The 5,009-nt window shown below is 29.8% G+C and overlaps 1 long non-coding RNA gene across 2 annotated transcripts; it reads left to right on the plus strand.

Annotated features, from left to right (window-relative positions):
• The first annotated feature begins 1,094 nt into the window (after positions 1–1,094).
• On the plus strand, positions 1,095–4,022 carry LOC140831788 (uncharacterized). Of its 2 annotated transcripts, XR_012117941.1 has the most exons (4): positions 1,095–1,225; positions 2,483–2,661; positions 3,241–3,370; positions 3,459–4,022. It is a non-coding gene; the product is annotated as an uncharacterized lncRNA (long non-coding RNA). The 2 variants fall into 2 exon arrangements; XR_012117940.1 differs by lacking the exon at positions 3,459–4,022 and having other exon boundaries at positions 3,241–3,409.
• Positions 4,023–5,009: the final 987 nt, after the last annotated feature.

Consider the following 5,009-nt stretch of genomic DNA (forward strand, 5'->3'; position numbering starts at 1 on the left):
TAGGGCTGTGCTTTGACTCGTTTACCGGCTCCAGGAGAGTCATCAGGTGGCGAGGTTGGGTACAGTTGCGACACATATAGAAGCCAGTGCATTGTAGTCGGGGATTCACCGCTCACCTACGGGTGTGGATATCCTGTTTGATCTGATGAAATAATAGTGCATGGAATCTCTAGCCAGAGTATGAGATATACGTTTGAGAAGGAGTTCTCAAATAGTACACGCGATGCCACTATTATAGTTATCACATAGTTATCGAATTATTATGCAACCCTCGATGAACCAATGGTTGCAGATTCGATCGGAATATATGAGCTGAAGGGACCGTACTGTACACTAATCATAATCGACTAGTTCTTGCAGGCACTATCAGTGATACCTAGGGGATCATGGGGCGATGCTACTAGACGCTCTTACCATGATCCGATGGGTGCAATCAGAAATGAGTTCTGACATTCTTTATCAAGGTGTTGATTAAAAGAATGGGGCTAACTAGGGTAAGCCCGAATAAGAATAAATATTATTCTGAATCACAAAGAGTTGTGAACACACGCCTAGCTGTATCCCTGAACCATTGAGGGTCACACAAGTATTGGATCATTTGTTCCCGTTGAGAGAATAAATTCAAGGAGTTGAATTTATATTATGATATAGTAAATTCAAGGAGTTGAATTTATGATAATTAAATTTTGAGAAAAAAAATTCAAGGGGTTGAATTTATAAGATAGTAAATTCAAGAAGTTGAATTTATGAAATTTGGAGATAATAAATTCAAGGAGTTGAATTTATAAAATTTGAGAATTTATTTTATTAAACTCAAATGTTGGGTTTATTAAATATTAAATTTTGGAGTTGATGAAAATTCAAGGAGTTGAATTTATAATTTAAATAATAAATTCAAATGTTGAATTTATAATGTATTTAATTTATTAAGCTCAAAAGTTGAGTTGATTAATTAATAAATTAAATATGGTGGATAATCTTTTACTATTTATTAAAGCTAAGCATCTTAGAATAACTACCTTGTGTCTTGGTCTGTTTTTGAAGTACCTAAATTGCCCTCACTTCATCTTTCCACGTTTTACACCCTCCAACCAAATAAGATTATCTTCAGAAAATAAACCTCCATTCCCTTTTTTCAATTTTCAAATCTAGGTTAAATCTCCTCTCCAAACTTCTATCACACAACGCATTTAAATCTCCTCTCCCAAACTTCTATCACACGACGGTAAGAACCTTTATCTTTTTTTTTTTCTTAATTTTTCGTACGCATTGTTGTGCTTGAAGTGAAATGAAATCAATATTTCTTTAAAATTATTCTTTTTTTTCCTTCACCAGAAATCCCGGATCAAAAAGTACTTAAAATATCTTTTCTTAACTTTGAAATCCGAGTATTTTGATGAATTCGAGCTTCTTCTCTTTCGGTAATTGCGATTTTTCATTCGTGAAGGTAAAAGGGCATTCAGTTGCTTGTGGCAGTGGGGAGAATAATACTATTAAAATGATATTATTTGATGATTTATTTTTTTTGTAGAAATAAAGTGTAAAATTATAAATTTTGGTTATTTTTTTTAACAAGAACACCGATTATTTTGGTTGATTCGAATTTACGAAAAAATATGGGTTGCATTTGTAAATTTATTTAATGTGGTAATTTGTTGGTAATTGGATTCCCTCTAAATGGAAGTCGGGTTGAGAATTTTGGCATATTTTTCGGCTAGATTTTTGAAGGATTTTTCTCGGTGTCAATAAAAAATAACCCACACAACACGATTTATGGTGCGTCACGATTAATTCCACTTGATAGTCGTATGAGAAAATCTTACCAAAACCACGTTTTCTTATTTAGTTTGCTTCAATTGTTGATATGTTTCAATTCATTATTCCATCATTTATCAACACCATGTTAGATTCTTTTTCTTTCACTGCCAATAAACTTAATCTGTTTGCTGTTAATTTTAGTTTCAAATGCATTTTTATTTCATTTTCAAATTTAGTTTTTGCTGATTTGGGATTTTAAATAATCGTCAATTTGATTTGTAATTACTATTTCCAATTCAACCATTTCAATGTATGCTTAGTATTTGTTAACCTTTCAATTTCATAAATTAAGTTATGTTGATTACTTCCTATCTTATTGTACCGTTTTCTTTTGGATCGTTCTATTTATGTGATAATCGCCTATACAAACAAGTAAGCACTTATTTAACAACGCTATGTTTTGTTGTTTAATTCACATAGGCTCCTATTAGTTTTATATTCATTGTTGCATCTGTTAAAAGACACTGCATACAAAATTTTATCAAATCGTTTGAGTTGTTAACTTCTATATGATGTAAGCTTCTCATAAATCTAAATTGTGTGTTTCCTATCAAATCTATTAATTTATCCTAACGATATACAATTACTATTGTTAATTAATTATATTTATACCGAGTTGAAGAATCTCATTTCTGTCTTTTTCTCCCTTCCATCATTATTCCAGATCCTGTGTTACTTCATAGCATGGCCACAAAATGTAACAATGGCTTTTAATGTTAAAGTTTCACAATATTTACTAAGTTTATGAGTGATATCAGCACATGGAAGCAGGCTCCAACATGATAAAACAAAGAAAGAACATGCTTATTGGTCAGGCATTGACCATTTCAATCGCCTATGCAGGTATGCACCTATTTAACAATGTTTGTTTTGTTTTTTAACTCACGTCGGCAACTAATAGTTTTATATTCATTATTTAATTTGTTAACAGACATTACATACATAGTTTTATCAAACTATTCGGGTTTTGTTAACATTTTTATTTGCCTTGATTTGGTTTCTATCAATCCTATAATCCTTTAAAAATAATTTCTACATGACGTTGTTTCTCATCGATTTCATAGAGTTATCTCATTTGCAGAGATTTTGTTAAGATTCGTTGATGCATTAGTGATTTTGCGCGATAATCTTTTCATTTTTATTTTATTTTGCCTTCATTGTCAAGGTTCATTGAGGAATTAGTGATTAGCGTAAAAAATTTTTCATTTTTCTTTTTATTTGCTTGATTTGATTGATATCTAATCATACGATCATTCTTGAAAAATTGAAGAAAATCCTACATTTTCGAGTTTTGTCATCAGTTATTTCTGTATGAGTGCTTCTATGGATTTTTTGGTATCGAGTTTTAAGTTAGCATGAAACTATTGATTTGTTTTGCCTTTCTACAAATATGTGAAATTTTATTTTTGGTATACGATGAAGGTTGCAGTAACTACAACTCGAGGACTATGTTTTCTTCACGACTCTGAGTCGCCAATCATTTATTGTGATTCAAAACATCAAACATTTTGTTAGATTCAACATATTGTATTTAAATAAATTTATGATATAGGTAAGATCATATATATTCTATTTGTTGTTCTATACTTCTTTTCTATCTAATTTTGATGATATAAATCGTGATTTTGATGTTTGTGTAGGAATTTCAAGCAAAGTTATCAGACTTTGGGTTGAAAAAATCGAGTCTATGTTTCAGACTTTTATATTCTTTCATTCACGTTGCTCCTCTTTTTTTCTCCTCATTTCCCTCATGTTCCTCTTCGGTAGTCTGAGTGCCCATATTTTTCGCTTCCACGTGATTATAAAAAATAAAAATTTTAAGACACTATAATCAGATTCCATATGTTGCTCTCAATTTTCTATTATTTGTTGTTTATATGCATATCTTAATATGATTGTATGAATATTTTGAATGTTGATATTTCACAATATAATTCAATAATTCAGATATCACGAGTTTTAAAATGCGTAGACGTGATGTTAAATATCTCATTTTCACTATATTTTTATTCTCTTATCTTCAAGTATTGGATAGAACTAATGGATTAAGTTTTAGTTTTAAGAGTCTATTTAACAATTCGAATCTTGGTTGGATAAACGTTCAACATGTATGTGAAAGGTGTAAACTTAAATGTTATGCAAACTATCTTAAGATTAAAACTGAAGAACATTTCCAAATCATTTTTTTACCGTCTCATTGTCGTTTGAATTTGAGATTTTACCTTTACGGTGACATCATTATTCAAGATTCAAAATATGTTGGAAAAATATTATTTTTTAAATCTGAAAATTATAATTTATCTTTCATATGTTGTTGAGCATTATATATAAAATATTGTATCATTTAAAATATCAACACTTCCACCAAAGTCATTGCATTGTCATAAATGTGTGTTTTTTTCTAGCAATATGTATCATGACAAATTAAATTTAATTAATGCATTTGCATTTGTTTCATAATCAGTCAGTTATTGTTTGTTCTTATAATTAGTTATTTTATTGATATTTTCATCCTCTCGATTTGTCTAATTTTTTTTTACAATATCACGTTCCTCTTCGTAGAAAATCTTTTATATTCCAATGTTTAAAATTGTGATTGAATCATATGAAATTAATGGTTTTCTTTCCAATTAATAGAGTTGTAACTCGATTAATAAATTGAATAAATTGTCACTCCAGTCTTCATCTCTTTCAAATAATCCAAGATATTTTTGAATTATGTTCATCTAAGATGCAAATTTGGAAAAATTTAAGATTTTGCAGATGCGACAAGATTGATCGCTGGACAGATAACACAAAAACTAATAACTCCAATAACTTTCTCTTGCACTCATTCTATTTAAGGCATTTTTGTGTTTGGACAGGTAACATGTCATAAAAACTATTTCAATTTTGTGTACGATTTAATGTTATCAATAGTTATGCCGTTTCAATTGTGAGGCAAGATACACTTACTACTTTAAAACTTCTTCAATCTTTGCACAATGTCTTAGCATACTTATATAACTCATGTTACACTTAATATTCATGTACAACGCCTCACACACATCGTGTGTGCCTCGAAATACATCACATTTATTCTTTAGACTAAACATGGTTTCAAGAGTTTAAAGTATAATTACTATAATTTTCTGTCTTTATATTTTTATTTTTGAGCTAGGGTTTTTATGGATTGAAGGCTTTGGGTGTGA

The sequence above is a fragment of the Primulina eburnea genome, chromosome 5, assembly GCF_022965805.1.
Source record: "Primulina eburnea isolate SZY01 chromosome 5, ASM2296580v1, whole genome shotgun sequence".
Lineage (NCBI taxonomy): Eukaryota > Viridiplantae > Streptophyta > Magnoliopsida > Lamiales > Gesneriaceae > Primulina > Primulina eburnea.